The sequence below is a fragment of the Scyliorhinus torazame genome, chromosome 7 (genome assembly GCF_047496885.1).
Source record: "Scyliorhinus torazame isolate Kashiwa2021f chromosome 7, sScyTor2.1, whole genome shotgun sequence".
NCBI lineage: Eukaryota > Metazoa > Chordata > Chondrichthyes > Carcharhiniformes > Scyliorhinidae > Scyliorhinus > Scyliorhinus torazame.
In genome coordinates this window covers 264,029,477-264,051,706 of record NC_092713.1, presented here as the reverse complement: position 1 = coordinate 264,051,706, position 22,230 = coordinate 264,029,477, and the positions used below count along the sequence as shown (strand labels likewise).

General features: G+C 46.9%; 1 long non-coding RNA gene across 1 annotated transcript; it reads left to right on the top strand.

The window, feature by feature from the left end:
- Positions 1–14,711: 14,711 nt before the first annotated feature.
- LOC140427474 (uncharacterized) lies at positions 14,712–21,511 on the top strand. Its single transcript, XR_011948506.1, has 2 exons — positions 14,712–14,817; positions 20,614–21,511. It is a non-coding gene; the product is annotated as an uncharacterized lncRNA (long non-coding RNA).
- The last annotated feature ends 719 nt before the right edge of the window (positions 21,512–22,230 follow it).

Sequence of the window (22,230 nt, the reverse complement as noted above, 5' to 3'; positions counted from 1 at the left end):
CCCAAAATGTTTAAACTAACCTGCCTCATTTCTTATTAAATATTTTGAATTTTGTTCTGGACAGATAAATTTTATAAATGATAATGGTGCAGAAAAAAAAGGAGGAAGATAATAAGAGAAAGTAGTGTTGGGAAGACCCTGTCCCCGTTGTAAGAATAGAGAAAGAGAATGTACTTGAGACCAAAAGGGCATGTAAAATGGGTCCAGAAAAATATCAGAGTACAAGGAAAACTTGGGAATATGACGAATAAAAAAGGGTGCAGACTATAGTGTGATTGATCTCCAGCGCAAGCACGAGCCCACACCTCTTCCATTCCCAGACATACTGGTGCACCCAACCTTCATCATCTGCTCCTGATATGTGAGGGGAGATAAAATCTGAAGCTGTTAATTGTAATGTTTCGGCCAGTGAGCCTTAATGCGCCTGGTGGAAGAATATAGGGCACGATCTATCCAAAAACAACCCAAAGTTTGTGGGAATCGAACGGTTGTTCCCAGTGCTAGACCCCACTATCTAATGGCACTCTGTTTTTTTGGCCTCAGTGGGGAATGCCGAGGCCGCCCTTAGCCCCATTTCCTGCTCCGTCAGTGCACAAAGAGATCTTGACTCCAGACGCGCTCCCTGGACGCCCCCCCCCCCCAATGCCCCAACTCACCCTTTTGAGGTCATTGAGTCCCCCACATGCCACCTCACACAGGCAGGGCAACCCTGGGCCTGATCCTTGCACGGGCATAATTCTACCTGGGCACCTTGGCACTGCCATCCTGGCACCCTGGCAGCACCAGGTTGGCATCTGGGTAGCACTGCCAGGATGCCCAAGTGGCACTGCCAGGGTGCCAGGTTGGCAGTGTCAAGGCACCCGGGTGGTATCAGCATTGTGAGAGCACCAGCCATCCAGATGCCTACAATTGCCTGGGAGCCCCCCCCCCCCCCCCCCCCCCCCCCCCCCCCAGAAAAAAGCTGTTTCACCTGGTCCCCGTTTGTAGAGACTAGTGCTAAACATCACCCGGCTGGGATCTCCTCGGCCAGACCATAGATCCTGGGTTCGATCTTTCGTCGGCAGAGTTAAGTGGGTTTTTAAACTCACTTAACTCTGTGAGCCTGGTCTCTGCCCATTGTGGGCAGAATAATGATCGCAATGTCTCGTGAGATCTCGTTAGATCTCACGAGGCATAATGACTGCCGGGAATCCCAGGAGACGCCTCTCCCAGGATCTTCCGGCCGTTTCCCGTTCTGATTCTGGTGGGACGCAGCTGGTAAATTGCTCCCATAGTCTTGTTCCTCAATTGAGTTTCAGTGCAAGAGTGCAGAGGCCTGGGACTGTAGTAATAATAATAAAAAATAATAATCTTTATTAGTGTCACAAGTCGGCTTACATTAACACTGCAATTAATTTTATGCAAAAATCCCCTTGTCGCACACTCCGGTGCCTGTTCAGATACACTGAGGGAGAATTCAGAATGTCCAATTCACCTAACAAGCACATCTTTCAGGTCTTGTGAGAGGAAACCGGAGCACCCCGAGGAAACCCACGCAAACACGGGGAGAGCGTGCAGACTCCGCACAGACAGTGATCCAAGCCAGGAATCGAACCCGGGTCCCTGGCGCTGTGAAGCAACAGTGCTAACCACTGTGCTACCATGCCGCCCATGTCACGGATAGGGTCGGATTGTGAGTGAGGCAGGAAGTGGCCAGCAATCAGAAGGTTCTTGATGTTATTACAAAAATCAATTTGCGCGTTGAAGATAAAACTGAAGGAAAATTTGGGTTGAAAACATTTTGCCATAATTCCATTTATGGACATACTGTTCAAAATAACAGAGTGAGTTTCTCCTCCAAGCTATCAGTAGTTTATTAGCAGACAGAAATAAAATTGGGTGTGTGAAGAAGTCGGTTGTTTTTGTATTAATTGTAATTCACTACTTTATTGCTCCATGCATCTGAGCCTGATTTACTAAAAAAAAGTTGGATAATTTGGGACTGGGAGTTTCCCATGCATTATCAATACCTGCTGTTGCATCCCATACAGCGATGAACATTAGGATTTGTGAGTGGTTTATGTCAATAGTTATTTAATGCATTTAAATCCAGGAGTAGTTTTGACACAGTTATTTTGCCTGTGGAAAAATAGTGAATTATTTTCATGTGCTTTCCTTTTGCTTTGGAAACTGCTCAGTTTATGTCAGAAATTGGAATAGTCTGGAACTAATCCTTAAATGAAACTTCTCTGTTGGAAGTCCGCTCCACTACCGCTGCCAGCGAGGACAGCGAATGTGGCGCTCAGCCAAATCTCCATTCACTGCAGCGGAAATGGAGAATCGTGCCAGCACGAAGGAACGAAGAATCAAAGTTTAAGTTATTAACCAGTTAAGAAACAAAATTGTGCTGGCAACATAATTAAATTATTTTGTCTATTTTAGCAGTGAAGCATATACTATCAATATAAAAATGCCAAGGATATTACATATGGGACTTGTTTATGTTTAGTAAACCACAAATGACACAATAAGACCATAAGAAATAGGAAGAGGAATAGGCCATTCGGCCCTTCGAGCCTGCTGTGCCATTCAATAGGATCACAGCTGATCCAACATTTCTCACGTCCACCTTCCTGCCCTTACCCCATAACCCTTAATTCCCTTACTGATCAAGAATCCATCTATCACAGCCTTAGGGACTCTGCCCCCAAAGATTCTGCCCCCACGGTGGCCTGGCCCGTGATCAGGGCCTTCCGATCTGTGCGCGGGCTTGTTCCGTGCGGGCACTTCTTCCTTCTGCGCCGGCCCCTGTAGGGCTCCGCCATGGCCAGCGCGGAGAAGAGAATCCCCCGCGCATGCGCCAAAATATGCTGGCCGGTCTGCGCATGGGCGGAATGACGCCGGCCATTCCGTGCATGCGCGAGATCACGCCGGCCCTTCGGCGCATGCGCAAACTCGCGCCGTCCCTTCGCCGCTGGCTGGTGGGCCGCCAACTCCTCCGGCATCCACCTAGCCCCCTAGACAGGTGAGAATTTTTCACCTTGGGGGGCCGATGACGCTGGAGTCATTAGTGTCGGTTTTCCCGCCGGCAAGGGAACTTGGTCCCCAGAAAGGAGAATCCCGGCCAGGATGTCAGAAGTAATGTCCTTTTGGTCAAGTTAGCTATCCTAAATCCCATTAGATTACTTATTACTGCTATGTCCTAAAAATACATGTTTAATGGTTAATAATGATTACTGAGTACTCTCCCTATAATTCATCTCAATCCTTAATAAAGTAACTTATGTAAAACTACTCTGGTGGCATGCTAACTATTTAGTTTTAAGAGGTATAATCGCTGACCCCCCCCCCCCTTCAAGTAGACATTAGGCTAATCAGCCTATAGTTCCCTGCCTTTTGCCTCCTTTTATTGAATAGGGGTGTCACATTGGCAGTTTTCCTAACCTCAGATACTTCTCCAGAATCCAAGGATTTTTGGAAAATTACAACCAATGCATCCACTATCTCTGTAACTACTTCTTTCTAGGATGCAAGCCATCAGGGCCATGGGTCTTATCTACCTTTAGCCCCGTTACTTTGTCTAATATTACTACTCGAGTGATGGTGATGGTATTTAATTGCTCCCCGCATTCTTTAATACTAATGGGATGTTTGAAGTATCTTCCATCTTAGATGCAAAATATCAGTTTAACTGCTCTGCTATTTCCTTGTTCTCCATAACTATCTCCCCAGATTCATTTTCTAAGGGGCCTATGTTCACTTTGACCTCTCTCTTCCTTTAGAAATTTAAAGAAATTCTTATTATCAGTTTTTATATTCCTTACTGCAGCACGGTAGCATTGTGGATAGCACAATTGCTTCACAGCTCCAGGGTCCCAAATTCGATTCCGGCTTGGGTCACTGTCTGTGCGGAGTCTGCACATCCTCCCCGTGTGTGCGTGGGTTTCCTCCGGGTGCTCCGGTTTCCTCCCACAGTCCAAAGATGTGCAGGTTAGGTGGATTGGCCATGATAAATTGCACTTTGTGTCCAAAATTGCCCTTCGTGTTGGGTGGGGTTACTGGGTTCTGGGGATAGGGTGGAGGTGTTGACCTTGGGTAGGGTGCTCTTTCCAAGAGCCGGTGCAGACTCGATGGGCCAAATGGCCTCCTTCTGCACTGTAAATTCTATGATAATCTATGATTACTAGTTTCCTTCCTAGTTTATTTTCTCCCTCTTTATTTTTTTTAGTCCTCCTTTGCTGGATTCTGAATTTATCCCAGTCTTCGGAGTGATCATTGACTTTTGCCTCCTTATATGTTTTTTCTTTCAACTTCATACTTTCCTTGACTTCCTTTGTTAGCCAGAGTTGGTTAATCCCTCTCTTTGAATCTTTCTTCCTTAATGGGATATATTTTTGCTGAGAGTCATGAATTACCTCTTTAAAAGTCTGCCACTGTTTGGTTACTGTCCTTCCTGATAATCTATCCGACCAGTCCTTTTTAGCTAACTCTAGCCTCATTTCATTATAATTCCCTTTATTCAAGTTAAACACAGTTGTTTCAAAGCCAAGATTCTCACTCAAACGGAATATCAAATTCTATCATGTCACTGCTTCCCAGGGCATATTTTACTCTGAGGTAATTTATTAAACCTGTTTCATTACCCAGGTCCAAGATAGCCTTCTCCCTGGCTGGCTCCATGACATATTGCTTTAAGAAAGCATCCATATTGCACTCTATGAATTCATTGTCGTAGTTCCCTTTCTAACTTGATAAACCCAATCAACATGAAGATAATTAGTTATTGCTCTATTCTTTTTACATACTCCTATTATTTGTTGATTTATCCAGTGTGGCTACTGTTAGGGGGTTCATACACGACTCATAGAAACATACATGGTAAATAGAACCTGAGGAGGCCATAGGCCCTTCGAACCTGCTCTGCCATTCATTATGATCATGGCTGATCATCAAGTTCAATACCCTGATCCCGCCTTCCCTCCATATCCCTTGGTCCCTTTAGCCCCAAGAGCTATATCTAATTCCTTCTTAAAATTCCACAATGTTTTGGCCTCAGCTACTTTCTGTTGTAATGAATTCCACAGATTCACCACTCTCTGGGTGAAGCAATTTCTCCTCTCTTCAGTCCCTTATCCTCAAACTATGACCCCTAGTTCATAGAATTTACAGTGCAGAAGGACTCCATTCGACCCATCGAGTCTGTACTGGCTCTTGGAAAGAGCAACCTACCCAAGGTCCACACCTCCACCCTATCCCCATAACCCAGCTACCCCACCCAACACTATGGGCAATTTTGGACACTAAGGACAATTTAGCATGGCCAATCCACCTAACCTGCACATCTTTGGACTGTGGGAGGAAACCGGAGCACCCGGAGGAAACCTACGCACACACGGGGAGGATGTGCAGACTCCACACAGACAGTGACCCAAGCCGGAATCGAACCTGGGACCCTGGAGCTGTGAAGCAATTGTGCTATCCACAATGCTACCGCGCTGCCCCTCTGTTCTGGACTCCTCCTACCACGTCTAATCGTGATAGAATTTTATAAGTTTCTATGAGATCCCCTCTTATTCTTCTAAACTCCAATGACGATAATTCTAACCGATTTAGTCTCTCCTCATTTGAGAGTCCCGCCATGTAGGAATCAGCCTTTGCTGCACTCCCTCCATAGCATGAACACCCTTCTCAGATAAGGACACCAAAACTGCACACAATATTCCAGGTGTGGCCTCATAAAATTGCAGTATAGCATCCCTATTTCCATACTCAAATCTGCTCGCTGTGAAGGCAAACACACCATTTGCCTTCTTTACTGCCTGCTGTACCTGCACACTTACTTTCAGTGACTGATGCATGAGGACACCAAGTCTCGCTGAGTATCCACCTCTCTCAACTTACACCAATTCAAATAATAACCTGCCTTCCTATTTTTGCTACCAAAGTGGATAACCTCACATTTATCTACATTATAATGCATCTGTCATGTATATGCCTCTCACTCAGCCTGTCCAAATCCTGCATCTCTGCATCCTCCTCACAGCTCACCCTCCCACCAAAGATTGTATCATCTCCAAGTTTGGAGATAGTTCCCTCGTCCTAAGAATTAATATATAGTGTGAACAGTTGGGGTCCTAGCACTGATACCTGCAGTACTCCACTAGTCACTGCCTGCCAATTGAAAAAAGACCCATTTATTCCAACCTTTTGCTTCCTGCTAACCAGCATTCTATCCATCTCAAGACACTACCCACTTTAACTTTACATAATAATCTGCTATGTGAGACCTTGTCGAAAGCCTTCTGAAAGTCTAAATAAACCACATCCACTGATTCTCCTTGATCAACTCTACTAGTTATATCTTCAAAGAATTCCAGTAGATTTGTCAAGCATGTCAAGCCCTTTTCATAAATCGACGCTGACTTTATCTGATTATACCACTGCTTTCCAAATGCTGTGCTGTGAAATCCTTGATAAAGGACTCCAGCTATTTCCCTACTAATGACATTAGGCTCACTGGTCTATAGTTCTCTGTTTTTCTCTACCCCCTTTTTGAATAGCGGGGTTATGTTAGCTACCCTCCAATCTGTAGGAGTCATTCCAAGAAACTAAACAATTTTGGATAATTACCAACAATGGATCTACTACTGTCCTTGGGTGGCACGGTAGCACAGTGGTTAGAACTGTTGCTTCACAGTGCCGAGGACCCGGGTTCGATTCCCGGCTTGGGTCACAGTCTGGGCGGAGTCTGCGTGTTCTCCCTGTGTCTGCATGGGTTTCCTCCGGGTGCTCCGGTTTCTTCCCACAAGTCCCGAAAGGCGTGCTTGTTAGGTGACTTGGACATTTTCAATTCTCCCTCAGTTTACCGAACAGGCGCCATAGTGTGGCGACTAGGGGTTTTTCACAGTAACTTCATTGCAGTGTTAATGTAAGCCGACTTGTGACACTAATAAAGATTATTATTATTCTCATTCCCTTGTCACCCTGCTTAGGTTCCCATCCCCCTGCCATTCTAGTATAAACGTTGCCCAACCACGCGAGTAAATGCTCACTCTAGGATACCTGTCTCGATCCTGCCCAGTTGTAATGCATCAGTTTATACTGGTCCCACCTTCCAATGTCCCAGGAATCTGAAATCCTCCCCCTTGTGCCATCCTACCAGCCCCATATTCATCTGATATATCTGAGCAATTTCTACTCTAACAGGGAGCACTGGTAGTAGTGCTGAGATCATTATCTTTGAAGTCCTACTTTTCAGCTTGCTTACTAACTCCCTAAACTCGGCTTTTAGGACCTCATTTTTAAAAAAAATCTATGTCATTGGTACCGATGTGTACCACGACCACTGGCTGTTCATCTTCTCCCTCCAGAATGTCCTGCAGCCGCTCTGAGACATCCTTGACCCTAGGACCAGGGAGGCAACATGTAATCCTGGAGTCTTGTTGGTGGCCACAGAAACGTCTTATCTATTCCCCTTACAATTGAATCCCCTATAACTATTGCATTCCCACATGTTCTTCTCTTCTCTCGTGCAGCAGAGCCAACTATGGTGCAATGAATTTGGCTGTTACTGCTTTCTCCTGAGAGGCAATTTCCCCAAACAGTATCCAAAGCGATATATCTGTTTTGTAGGGGATTGGCCACAACGGGTTCCTGCACTCCTTGCCTTCTCCTCTTACTCTGCCTTGTGGTCACCCATTACATTTCTGCTTGTCGAGCCTTAGCCTGCAATGTGACCACCTATCTATACGTGCTAGCTATAATATTCTCCACCTTGCAGATGCTCAACTATGGCCCCAACTGTCGCTTTAACTCTGAAACCAGACTGTACCGGAGCTGCAGCTGGAGATACTTCCTGCACACATGCCAGCCCCAGACACTGGAAATATGCTTGGCTTCCTACATAGTGCAGGATGAGCAAACCAATAGCTTCAAAGCAGCAATTATCATGCTTTTTGTTGAGGAATTAAAATAAACTGGGTAGGACGCATGATCCATTTCAAGTCTGGACCTCAGGATGATATAATTGGTGAATTGCAGGTGGAAAATATGGTACCTTGGGATAGATAACTGGCCCCATGCACCATAATATAAGGTAGCCTCTGGGCTGGAAGAGGTTAAGTGTGCGGGTGGGTAAGGGTTTGGCGTTGCTGTGAGAGTGATAGCCTCAATTCTTGGGAAGGGAGAAATCCAGTGTGGAAGTGAAGTCCTTTTTTGGCCCCTCAAAAATAAACCTTAACCTACCCACCGAACAGCAATTTAATTTTGAGAAAGGGAATATTTATTTGAGACAAAAATGGCAAGGAAACGGTTACAGAAGAATATCAGAGTACAAGGAAAGCATCGGAAAATTGAGAAACAGTTTCTGCTGCTTAATGAATCTGTAACTAGAAGGCATCAAATTAAGATTATGAAAAGAATGGAAGAAGGTTTGGGGACACTGTTTCCCACAAGTCCCGAAAGACGTGCTTGTTAGGTGAATTGGACATTCTAAATTCTCCCTCTGTGTAGCTAAACATGTGCCTGAGTGTGGCAACTGGGGGATTTTCACAGTAACTTCATTGAAGTGTTAATGTAAGCCTACTGGTGACATTAATAAAGGTTATTATTATTACAATGCCCTTTTTGAAAACAATGTGGCACAGGATCTTGATTTGCATATTAAAAGGGTATACCACCACTGGAGCCACAATGCTGTCTGTAGGCAAATGTCAAAATTCACATGACTTGCACCCTTAACAGCTTGTTTGTGTCCAATTTTTGAATATGACATACTTGTATTGGGCATGACAATAAGGAGTCAAACATAATTATTTTTATGTATGTTAATGCACTGTCATTTGACAGCATGTCTGTCTGGAAGCATATTGTACTATTTGACACTAAGGCGTGCTGTTTAGTGTAATAAGTTTTTTGCAATAAATACTAAAGACAGGTATTTTTCCCTGCAGTGTATTTTTACTCAGTATTTACAGCCCAGTATAGGCACAAAATGTAAGACGAGTCGAGCATCTTTCTTCAGCAGAAAAAAAGTAATTTATTTAAGTTAAACGTTCACAGACCAGACCCATGTAGACCTAAAAGGGTTAATTAACCTACTGAAGTACCCTCACACATGATACCATTTATCTTTGAACAGCTATTCACAGGATTGAGAGCTTAAACAAAGACAAGGGTATCAGAATGCAGGTACCTGTGGTTGTTTGATCTGAGGCTATTGTTAACCATTGGCGACTGTATTCACGGCAGAAATTTGAAAATAAATATCACTGTTTCATCATTAATTGGATAGACAAAGGTAAAACATATTGATGTCTCCATGTAAATATTAAAACATCAGTATTCCTTCCAAACATGGCAGTCAGTGGAAAAATCAGAACAATGTTGCTATGGGGAGTTAGCATATCAATATCACAGTAACAGTACTGTTGCACAGTGCTATTGCACATATAACTCTACTGTAGTTGTGTGAGAAAGTCAGCAAGTGAACATCAAAATAAAGGGATTTCATCTCATGGGCTGATCACCAAGTAAATATCAACGGATCTATTCTGGAATTACACGGATCAAACAACACACATGCAAAATGAGCCAACCCCTTCTGTTTTAATGTGTCTTTTACTCAAAACAAAATCAACGAATAAACTTTAACAGATGGTTTCCTTCCCTCTAATTGCAATCACGTTCCATGGACAGGGTGGCATTTCCTTCAGGTGTGGAACATGTTTTCCAATGAACCAAAGAAAAATATATTTTTTGTCAAAAACATTGGTGGGGGGGTGGATCTTATGGAAGCCAGAAGAATGGGAATCATAGTTTGCAGGGTGACTGAGTTAGACGGATGCAAGATTTTTGATTTCCTGACGAAAGGGTGAGAGGTGGAAGTGGCATATTTGTGATATGTTGGGCCTCGTGCCAATCTATGGTGGGTTCATACTTTCTTTTTTAAATAAATTTAGAGTACCTAATTCATTTTTTCTAATTAAGGGGCAATTTAGTGTGGCCAGTACACCTAGCCTGCACATCTTTGGGTTGTGGGGGCAAAACCCACACAAACACGGGGAGAATGTGCAAACTACACACAGACAGTGACCCAGAGCCGGGATCGAACCTGGGATCTCGGCGCCGTGAGGCTGCAGGGCTAACCCACTGCACCACCGTGCTGCCCTGGTGAGCTCATACTTGTAATATGTTTATATGCAGAGAGGTGCGGAGGAGGGAAGGAGTTAACATCCTGGGTGTGGTGGTCTTGTGAAAGGAGGGAATGTGCAGTATGAGACAGGAATGATATGGTGAATGATAAGATCAATGGTAAGGTGAATGATAAGGTGAACGATAAGGTGAATGGTAAGGTGAATGGTAAGGTGAATGATAAGGTGAAGGGTAAGGTGAATAGTAAGGTGAATGATAAGGTGAATGGTAAGGTGAAGGGTAAGGTGAAGGGTAAGGTGAAGGGTAAGGTGAATGGTAAGGTGAATGGTAAGGTGAATGATAAGGTGAATGGTAAGGTGAATGATAAGGTGAATGGTAAGGTGAAGGGTAAGGTGAATAGTAAGGTGAGTGATAAGGTGAATGGTAAGGTGAAGGGTAAGGTGAAGGGTAAGGTGAATAGTAAGGTGAATGGTAAGGTGAATGGTAAGATGAAGGGTAAGGTGAATAGTAAGGTGAATGGTAAGGTGAATGGTAAGGCGAATGGTAAGGTGAATGATAAGGTGAATGGTAAGGTGAAGGGTAAGGTGAATAGTAAGGTGAATAGTAAGGTGAATGATAAGGTGAAGGGTAAGGTGAAGGGTAAGGTGAAGGGTAAGGTGAAGGGTAAGGTGAAGGATAAGGTGAATGGTAAGGTGAAGGGTAAGGTGAATAGTAAGGTGAATGGTAAGGTGAATGGTAAGGTGAAGGGTAAGGTGAATAGTAAGGTGAATGATAAGGTGAATGGTAAGGTGAATGATAAAGTCAATGATAAGGTGAATGATAAGGTGAATGGTAAAGTCAATGATAAGGGGAATGGCAATGTGAATGGTAAGGTGAATGATAAGGTGAATGGAGAAGTCAATGATACGGTGAATGGTAAGATGAATGGTAAGGTGAATGGTAAGGTGAATGATAAGGTGAATGGTAAAGTCAATGATAAGGTGAATGATAAGGTGAATGGTAAAGTCAATGATAAGGTGAATGGCAAGGTGAATGGTAAGGTGAATGATAAGGTGAATGGAGAAGTCAATGATACGGTGAATGGTAAGATGAATGGTAAGGTGAATGGTAAGATGAATGGTAAGGTGAATGGTAAGGTGAATGGTAAGGTGAATGATCAAGTGAATGGTAAGATCAATGATAAGGTGAATGGTGAGGTGAATGGTAAGATCAATGATAAGGTGAATGGTAAGGTGAATGGTAAGGTGAATGGTGAGGTGAATGGTAAGGTGAATGGTAAGGTGAATGATCAAGTGAATGGTAAGATCAATGGTGAGGTGAATGATCAGGCTCTGAAGAAGAGTCATACAGACCCCAGTGTTAACTCCATTTCTCTTTGTATTGGTGCTGCCAGACTTGCTGAGCTTTTCTTTCATTTTCTGCTTTTGTTTCAGATTTCCAGCAGGCTTTTCTTTCTATTTATAGTAAGGTGAATGGTGGGCTGAATGCAGGGTTGATGCTGTCAGTGTTGGGGTCTTGTGGGTTGAATAGATGGTGCTGCTGGCGGAGTGACCAGTTACAGTCACAGTAGGGTTTGGATTCAGTAGGGAGGCAGGTCCAGTGACAGGTCCTGATATTCAAAGGTTTCAGACAAAACAAGAGGAAAATAGGAGGTTTCAGGATTATACTGGGCATTTGGGCCATCATATGTGTTGGAACAGTGGGAGAGATGGAATGTCAGTGGAAATGGTGATCGGGTCCAGGGTAATGGCGGAGACATTCAAGGATCACGGAGGAAGGTAAAAGGTTATTTTGGTTGGGTCAAGAGAGTGAAGAGGGCTCGCGTGAAGGCGACAGGAAGAGGGTGGAAGGTACAAGAACAGGTTTTTAAGGTCACATGCACCATATTGAGGGTTTAATTCAAATTGCTGCCTTGCAAGCAAAGAATTTAGATTAGAGCAGGAGAAGAACTATTTTGGGTGAGCAGAATTCAGGGTGCACACAATTGTCCAATTAAAGGGATTCCCTATTCATTAGTTCAATGGATGAGAACTTTGGGCGAGCATGATCTCACAGAGATATGTCTGCACTCTTTACATGTCCACTAACTGCAATAACCTTGGGTCTCATTCATCTGATATTCCTGCAACCTTGGGAGCAAGAAGAGAGAATGTAAAGAAGGAGAGCTCAACAACAAAGACCACAAGGCCACCAGAAGGCAGCACCAGAGTGGGAGGCTGGTCCAGGTAACCAGGCAAGGTGTCGGTGAAGTCAGATACTTGCATATAAATGTATCGTAGGACAAGAACAATCTACCTCCAGATGTCCGAGAGGCGATGTCAGGGGTCTCTGATGATGTCTTGGAAAAAGGTCACCAAGATATATCAAATTGTTCATCAAAACATGCAGCAGTATGAATTTGTTGTAAGCCTCATGCCAATGACCCTCACGGTTACAAAGGCACGAGAGGTGACATATGTGGCATCTCACAGGTTGCCACACATAGATATATAATGGAGGCGACCAATGCCCTATGCCATTGTGTCAGTGTTTTAATCTACTTCCTCAGGCAGCAAGATCAGCCACATTCGGTGCCATTGCATGGCTTCCTGGATTGCAATGGAGTGCATTCATTTAGTCATTTGGAACAGCCAGTTGCACGTTATAAATTGTACAGGCTTTCACTCCTTGAATGTACAAATGGGTGTGCGGCCACAGGAGCAGAATGATGCAGGTGTGCATTCATTTCCCAGGGGTCTGTTATGATGCATACATCTAATGCAACTCACAGCTTTTTAATTGCTCGTCCAAGTTTTTAAAAATTAATTAACGAGATGTGGGTGTTGATGGTTAGGCCAACATTTATTGCCCATCCCTAGTTGCTCTTCAGAAGGTGGTGGTGAATTGCCTTCTTGAACCTCTGCAGTCGCTGAAGTGCTGTTAGGGAGGGACTTTCAGGATTTAGACCCAGCAACAGTGAAGGAATGGCGATATATTTCCAAGTTGGGCTGGTGAGTGACTTGGAGGGGAACCCCCAAGTGGTGAGGTTCCCAGATATCTGCTGTTCTTGTCCTTTTAGATGGTAGGCGTCTTGGGTTTGGAAGATGCTGCCTAAGGAACCTTGGTGAGTTCCTACAGTGCACCTTGTAGATGGTATACACAGCTGCCACTGTTTATCGGTTGTGGAGGGATTGAATGTTTGTGGTAGGTGTAGCTATCAAGTGGGCTGCTTTGTCTTTGATGGTGTTGAGCTTCTTCAGTGTTGTTGGAGCTGCACTCATCCAGGAATGTGGAGAATATTTCATTACACTCCTGACTTATGCCTTGTAGATGGTGGACAGGTTTTCGGGGGGGTCAGGAGGTAAGTTAATTGCCGTCGGATTCTCAGCCTTTGACCTGCTCTGGTAACCATAATATTAATGTGGCTAGTCCAGTTCAGTTTCTGATCAATAGTAACCACCAGGATTCAGCGTTGGTAATGCAAGTGAATGTCAAGGGGATATGGTTGGATCCTCTCTTGTAGGACATGGCCATTGCCTGGCAATTGCGTGGCGCGAATGTAATTTGCCCCTTGCCAGCCAAAGCCTGTATAATGAGCTGATGGATAGATTATTGATGACAAGAGCTATCCCCTGTGTACAAGGCTGATGATGCCAGTGAGGCATCCCCAGAGTAATCAATATCTGGAATACCCTGGGCGGGATTTTCCGTTGCCCGACGCCAATATCGTAATCGGCGATTGGGCAGAGAATCGACTCCGATGCCCAAATCGGGATCGTTGCCAGTTTGACAGCAGTCAGCCATGCTCCCCCCCTTGGAAATGGCGTAGTCACGTTGCATGCCATGCACCATTGCAACGGGGAGGGCGTGATGGAGATGCCATCGGGGTCTTTTGGGGTGGGGAGGAGGCTGGTGGGGAGAGAGGTCTGAAGGCCATCGGACATTAAGTGGTGGCGGGGGGTGGGGGGGGAAAGGAAGGGTTTCTGATGGAGGTGCCTCCATCCCCTGCACTTCTCACCCGAAATGAGGCAGCACGGTAGCCTTGTGGATAGCACAAATGCTTCACAGCTCCAGGGTCCCAGGTTTGATTCTGGCTTGGGTCACTGTCTGTGCGGAGTCTGCACATCCTCCCCGTGTGTGCGTGGGTTTCCTCCGGGTGCTCCGGTTTCCTCCCACAGTCCAAAGATGTGCAGGTTAGGTGGATTGGCCATGATAAATTGCCCTTAGTGTCCAAAATTGCCCTTAGTGTTGGGTGGGGTTACTGGGTTATGGGGATAGGGTGGTGGTGTTGACCTTGAGTAGGGTGCTCTTTCCAAGAGCCGGTGCAGACTCGATGGGCTGAATGGCCTCCTTCTGCACTGTAAATTCTATGAAAATGTGACCCTGCTGATTTTTAGGCTTCCACCCTCCAGCCTAAAAATTGAGACTGGGCAGGAAACAGCCCTTAAATGGCCAATTAAGGGCCTCAATTGGGAGAAGAGCAGGCTTTCCATCTGAAGTCTTGCTCGCCCCAAAGTAAAATCATTTTGTGGTTGGGGTGGGTGGGACCTAGAGGGAATTCAATCCATTCAACTTCCTGTATCCGCCCCCCCCCCACCCACTCACCCACCCAGCCAGCCTGCCGAAAAGACAGCGGAGGATCATGAAATTCTGGACATTATGTTTTCACAGTAACTTCGAACCAGAAATTGCTGATGTAAATTTGAGGTGAGAGATTAACTACACATTAACAACCTTCTACCTACATGAATGCTGCAAGAGGTTTGAGTTCATTAGAAATGCAAAAATATGTTTTCCCAACTTGTTGCATATGTGTCTATTGCTGTCTTTATTAGAGGTGGTTTTGAAGGCTCTGAGTGTCCTGGTATGGAGAGGTGTAAAACTTTGTTCATGTATTTAAATTGGACTTTCACATTGTTGTTGCTGCCTGAGTTTCCCAGGTGTAGGATTCCCAGAAGTCTGGAATGACTGTAGTTTTGACAGGAACTTGGCTCCACCAGCTAAATATTCTTTTTACAGGACTTTTTATGAGTCAGGAATGAGCAGGAATGTTTCCCTCCTCACCAGCTTCACAAGGAAAGCTTTTGTCCCACCTCTGTCAATCCTTCCGTTTCCCCAGCCCCCCGTCACCACTTAATGTCCGGTGGCCTTCAGACCTCCCTCTCCACCAGCCTCCCACCACCCCAAAAGAGCCGTTCTGTAAACCGTGAACTCTCTCTCCCACCGCAATCACCTGCTTCTCCCCACCAGTTTGAATGGATTCGCTCTCTAAGCCATGATCATTTTTTAAAATATAAATGTTTTTTAATTGGGTTTTTTGAACAAAGTATATTTACCGTTATGTACACAGAATAAAATATATACATAGAAGAGAAGGGAACACGCGGATCGATCTGGTGTTGGTGTTGTCACTTGCTTCTCCCGGACGGTATTCGCTGCCGTTGTCGTCTCGCGTTCACCTCTGCTTCAGCCGTTCGTCCCGTCTTTCGCGCGTATTTTCCTTGTTCTCTGCTCCTGTAGATGCCAAGTTTGTTATCATTTCCCGTACCCTTTTTCTGGCTGTCATTCCCTTGCCCCCCCCCCCCCCCCCCACCTCTCTGGTTCCCCTCTATTGCTCCCTGTCTCCTCCCCCTTCCCACCCCCGCCCTTCCCCCCTTCCCTTCTCCTTGTTTCGCCTTTCGGTTCTCTTAGGTTTAGCTGTTGTTTCCCCCCCCACCCCCCGGTCTATCCCTCCCTCTCATGCCTCGGCTACTTTCCCCTAATTCTTGGCTACCTGGCTATTCTTCTGCTTGTTCGTTGGCCACAAACAGGTCCCGGAACAATTGGGTGAATGGCTCCCACGTTTTGTGGAATCCGTCGTCTGCCCCTCGGATGGCGATTTTCATTTTCTCCATTTGGAGAGATTCTGAGAGGTCGGACAGCCAGTCTGCAGCTTTGGGTGGTGCTGCTGACCGCCAGCCGAACAGGATTCTACAGCGGGTTATCAGGGAGGCAAAGGCAAGGGCGTCCGCCCTTCTCCCCAGGAATAGATCTGGCTGGTCTAATACCCCGAAGACCGCCACCTTCGGGCATGGCTCCACCCTCATCCCCACCACTTTGGACATTGCCTCAAAGAAGGCTGTCCAGTACCCCACATGTCTGGGGCAAGACCAGAACATGTGGGCATGGTTGGCCGGACCTCCTTGGCACCGTTCGCATCTATTCTCCACCTCTGGGAAGACCCTACTCATATGAGTTCTTGTTAAGTGGGCTCTATGTACCACTTTTAGCTGTGTCAGACTGAGCCTTGCGCACGTGGAGGTGGAGTTGACCCTATGCTGTGCTTCGCTCCAGAGTCCCCGACCTATTTCAATCCCCAGGTCTTCCTCCCATTTCTTTCTTGTTGTGTCCAGTACGGTGTCGGCCCTTTCTACCAATCGGTCACACATGTTGCTACAGCGGCGGCATGTGGCGCAGTGGATAGCACTGGGACTGCGGCGCTGAGGACCCAGGTTCAAATCCCGGTCCTGGGTCACTGTCCGTGTGGAGTTTGCACATTCTCCCCATGTCTTCATGGGTTTCACCCCCACAACCCAAAGATGTGCAGGTTAGGTGGATTGGCCATGATAAATTGCCCCTTAATTGGAAAAAGAAATAGTAATTGGGTATTCTAAATTTTAAAAAACACCATGTTGCTCCAGTTCCCTTTATCGAGGATGCTTGTGTCCAGTAACTCTTCCAGCAATGTCTGTCGTGGCGGTTGTGGGTCCATCCTTGTCTCCTTTCGTAGGAAGTTTTTGAGTTTCAGGTACCTTAGCTCATTCCCCATGGCTGGCTGGAATTTCTCTGTCAGTTCGTCCAGTGTTGCGATCCTGCCGTCCGTGCAAAGGTCCCTGACTGTCAGTGTCCCTCCGTCTTGGCCCCACATTTTAAAGGTGGCGTCAGTCAGCACTGGTGTGAACCTATGGCTGTTGCAGATGGGAGCTTTGTCTTACATTTTGGTCAGGGCAAATTGCTGCTGTAGTTGGTTCCAGGACTGGAGGGTGGCTATCACCACCGGGCTGCTGGAGTGTTTTTTGGGTGGGGATGGGAGTGCCACCGTGGTGAAGGCCCAGAGGGAGGTCTCCTTGCAGGAGGCCTCTTCAGCACGCACCCACTCGTCTTCTGGCTCCTCGGTCCATCCCCTTATTCGCTCAGCCGTCGCCGCCCAGTGGTAGAATTGTATGTTTGGGAGGGCTAGCTGCCCCCCCACACCCCCCGGATTTTGATTTTTGAAGGACCTTCTTTCGGATCCGAGCATTATTCCCCCCCACCCCATACGAACGTCATGACTAGTTTGTCTAGTGCTTTGAAAAAGGCCTTGGGGATGTAGATCGGGATAGATCTAAGTAGGAAGAGGTACCTGGGCAGCACGTTCATTTAGATCGTCTGGACTCTCCCCTCGAGGGAGAGTGGGAGTGTGTTCCATCTTTGCAGGTCCATTTTTACTTCCTCTGTCAGACTGGTGAGGTTCCATTTGTGGATCTCTTTCCAGTCATGGGCTATTTGGATCCCCAGGTAGCAGAATTGTGTTGGGCTTGTTTAAGCGGCAGTCCCACTAGTGCTGCCCACTCTCCTTGTGGGTGTACCGGGAAGATCTCGCTTTTGCTCACGTTGAGTTTGTAGCCCGAGAAGGCGCCAAACTCTTTCAGGAGTGTGATGATTCCATCCATGCTGCTTTGTGGGTCTGAAATGTAGAGAGTAGGTCATCTGCATAGAGTGAGACTCTATGCTCTTCGTCTCCCGTTCGGATCCCCCTCCAGCTTTTTGCTGCTCTGAGAGCAATTGCTAATGACTCGATTGCTAGAGCGAACAGCTGCGGGGACAGTGGGCATCCTTGTCTGGTGCCCCTGTGAAGCTGGAAGTATCGGGAGTTGGTGTTGTTTGTCCATACGCACGCCATGGGAACGTCGTATAGGAGTTTTACCCAGGAGGTGAACCCTGTTCCAAGCCCGAACCACTCCAGTAACTCTCTGAGGTATTTCCATTCGACCCTGTCGAAGACCTTTTCTGCGTCTAGGGAGATGGTCACCTCTGGTGTTCTCTCCCCGCAGGGGGTCATTGTCACGTTTAGCAGGCACCTGATGTTCAAGGTTAGCTGCCAACCTTTGACAAAACCTGTCTGGTCTCTGCGACCATCTCTGGTACGCAGTCTTCTGGCCTTTTGGCTATGATTTTAGCCAGTATTTTGGCATCTGCATTCAGCAGTGAGATGGGTCTATATGACCCACATTCCGTTGGGTCTTTATCTTTCTTAGGTATCAGCGAGATTGAGGCCTGTGCTCGCGTGGGTGGCAGTGTGCCCCTAGCTAGCGAGTCTGTGAACATCTGCGGCAGGTGCGGGGCCAGTGCTGTCGCAAGTTTTTTGTAGAAGTCCGCCGGGAACCCGTCTGGTCCCGTGCCTTCCCTGCCTGCATGGAGCTTATGCTGTCCATGATCTCTCCCAGTGCTAGTGGTTGTTCCAGACCCCGTTTTCTGCCCTCCCCCACGACTGGTATGTCCAGTCCATCAAGGAACCGTTTCATCCCGGACTCCCCCATTGGGGGCTCTGAGGTGTACAGCCCTTGGCAGAAGGCCTTGAAGGTTTTGTTGATCTTTTCTGGTTCTGTTTCTAATGTGCCTCTGATATCCCTGATTTGTGCAATTTCTCTGGTGGCTGCCTGCTTTCTCAGCTGGTGCGTTGACAGGCGGCTGGCTTTGTCTCCGTGTTCGTATAGGGTCCCATGCGCCTGGCGAAGTTGGTGCACTGCTTTCCTGGTGGATAGCAGATCAAAGTTCCTTTGTAGCTCTTTCCTCTCCGCCAGGAGCTCTACGGTTGGGGCCTCGGAGTGTTTACAGTCTACCTCCAGTATGGAGTCGACCAGCTGCTGCCTCGCCGCCCTTTCCTCCCGATCTCTTCGCGCTTTGAAGGCAATAATTTCCCCTCTTACAACGGCCTTTAGCGCTTCCCAGAATGTGGAGGGTGAGACCTCCCCATTTTGGTTGTTCTCCATGTCCTCTGCCGTGGCCTGCGATATCTTTTCATTGAAGGCCTTGTCAGCTAGTACGGCAATGTCCAATCGCCATGTGGGGCATTGGGCCTGCCCATCTCCAGCCTCACGTCAATGTAGTGTGGAGCGTGGTCGGATATCAAAATTGCGGAGTATTCCACTTTGTCTATCCGTGGAAACATCATTTCCCCCCCCCCCCCCCCCCCCAAATGACTAGTCAGTGCGTCACTCTGTCGGGGATTTCTTTTGATGAAGCTCGTGTCGCCCCAGCTGGGCATGTACACGTTAACTAGTACTACCGGTGCCCCATCCAGGGCCCCACTGACCATGACGTACCGTTCCCCTGGGTCCATAACTGTCTTTGTCGCCCTAAACATCATCTTCTTGCTGATCAGTATTGCCCCCCCCCCGGCCCTCGTCCCATAGCAGGAATGGTAGGTCTGCCCCACCCAGCCCCTTCTTACCTGCAGTCGGTCCTGCTCTCTCAGGTGTGTCTCTTGGGGGAAGACTATGTTGGCTTTCATATTTCTTAGGTGGGTGAGGACTCTGGATCTTTTCACTGGGCCGTTAAGTCCTCTTATGTTCCAGGTGACTATCCTGGTGGGGGGCTTCTGTCCCCTCGCTCCTGTGGGATTAACCATACTTACCTGGTGGACGCGCCCCTGCCGCCCGGGGTTTCCCTTTGTTAGGGTGCCGTCAAAGATGGCCGCTGTCACTGCTCTCTCCATGCGGTCAGGGGCTTGTGCTCCGGGGTTTCCCTTTGTCCAGGGGGCACCTGACATGGCCGCCCACTGTGCATCCACCACGTGGATAGTCCCCTGCACTCTGAAGTCTCCCTTCACCCAGAGGCCCGACTGGGTGGTTGCTTGCAGCGATTCCTTGTTCCGAGCCCTTGGTTGTGGCACTTTGTAGCCCTATTGTTATTCTCTTTCTAGCCTTGTTTGTCCCTCCTTCCCTGTGCCACCCCCCCCCCCCCCCACCCCGGTCCCTCCCTTTCCCCCTTTTTTTCTCCCTTCTCCCGTATACCTGCCATGATCATGATCAACATCCTCAACCGCAGCCTTTTGTCGTTGCTTTTCAGACCCCGCAGCTGATGATTCTCAGACAGGGAGTCCAGGATATCCACTACACCTCACTGTAATGGGCCAATTCAGTGTAAATTCAGGCCAAACACTTTGCACTAGCTGCAGGCAGTTTATGAACATCCTCCCTAATTTCTGCTGGGAGTCACATTAGTGCCCGAAGCACCTTCCCATTGTCCACGAGCAGCATGCAAGCCATACATTTGATTTGATGTCACCTGTCAAATCCTTATACCACTCCCATCAACTAACATTGGAGTTGTCTATATGAATAGGCATTTCACCTTGTCAAGATGCTTGGGTCAAGGGGGAAATGGGGTTGCTACTAACTAAAGTGATTACTGTAAAGTGCTATAGTTTGCGAACCTGAAATTCTTTTTAAAAGCTCTTTTAACCACTCATTTCCTCGGCAGCTGATTTGGCAGTCAAGGAGAAGGATGTGGATTCGTGAAAATCTTCAAAGTGTTTCCCACTTGCTTGGCAAATCACAGTGGCAGCTGCACCTGAATATTGAAAGACAATTGCAAAAGATGGTCCATCCTTTCGGAAGACTGCAATAGCCAAGGCCCAAGATTCTCCAAAGCTCCCGTAGAGACAATGCTATCAGCGATCAGAGACTGACAGAAGGCAAAGACTACTTTGGCACCCAAGGAGTTATGTCGTGTGAAAGGCGAAAGTAACTGATGGTCAGTCTCAACTTCACAACCCAGTGCTGGAAATGTTTTAATGATTTCATCAGGCTAGCCAAATAAAGACAAGAGTGTTCATGCCAATGCTTCAATGCAGGTTCCATAGTATCAAAACAAATGTGAACGTAGCCACAAGAGATCACAGCCAGCCGCTTCATGGTTACACCCCCTCACCTACCAGTCAACAGTTCCATATCATATTTCTTACAGTGATTGACTGAAAAATGAAAAGTTTGCTACATTGCCTGCACTGCTTAGCATGTTCAGAAGGCAATGTCTGCAGTCATCTGTGTCATAATATCCACTCATGTATATAATGAGATGCAGACAGGCAGTGATTGACACACAGGATAACCAATGAACACAGACAACACATAACAACCAATCACCAGACAGGACACCACCACTATAAAGCACACAGGGCATTAAGACTCTCCCTCTCTCGACAGGACACAGCGACTGAGATAGTCAGAGTGCACAAGCCAGTGAGCACTATCACCATGAGGTAGAGAGTTAGTCTGGTCAAGCCAGTAGGAGGTTATCAGTTAGATTGATAGAGTGTCAACTCACAGCAGACTATGTACAGCAATCAGGAAGTTCAATAAAACAGTGTTGGACCATCTCCTGTGTCAGAAGCCTGTTTCTAGTTTCCCTGCGTCCAGTTGCAGTCAACGTTGAACCAAGTCGATTTCGGCGGGAGAACAGCTGGTGAGTCAGTTTCAGCGGGAGCAGTGCGGAAGTGGCTGCTGGGAGGTAAGTCTGTCCTTTAAAAGCACTTGTCTTTGCAGGGGCAGGCCAGTCGATTTCGGCGGGAGAACAGCTGGTGAGTCAGTTTCAGTGGGAGCAGTGCGGAAGTGGCTGCTGGGAGGTAAGCCTGTCCTTTAAAGCACTTGTCTTTGCAGGGGCAGGCCAGTCGATTTCGGCGGGAGAACAGCTGGTGAGTCAGTTTCAGCGGGAGCAGTGCGGAAGTGGCTGCTGGGAGGTAAGTCTGTCCTTTAAAAGCACTTGTCTTTGCAGGGGCAGCCCAGTCGATTTCGGCGGGAGTGGAGCTGGCTGGTTAGTCAATTTCAGCAGGAGCTGAGAATTTTTTTTAAAAATTAGTGTTTTAGGCGGGAACAGGAAGTCGACCCGCGGACGTCTGGGAAGACCCTCACCAATAAATTCTGGTGGAGAGGAAACCCGAGACACTACACGTGTAGTGTCTCCCACCCGCCCTCCTCCTCTAACCTAATAATAAAACCCATTGGTCTGAGGTAAGTACCATATTTTATTATATTATATTATTATTTTTTATAAAAAATTTAATTTAGTTGTTAGCCAGATCTTGGTAGAAAGTTAGAG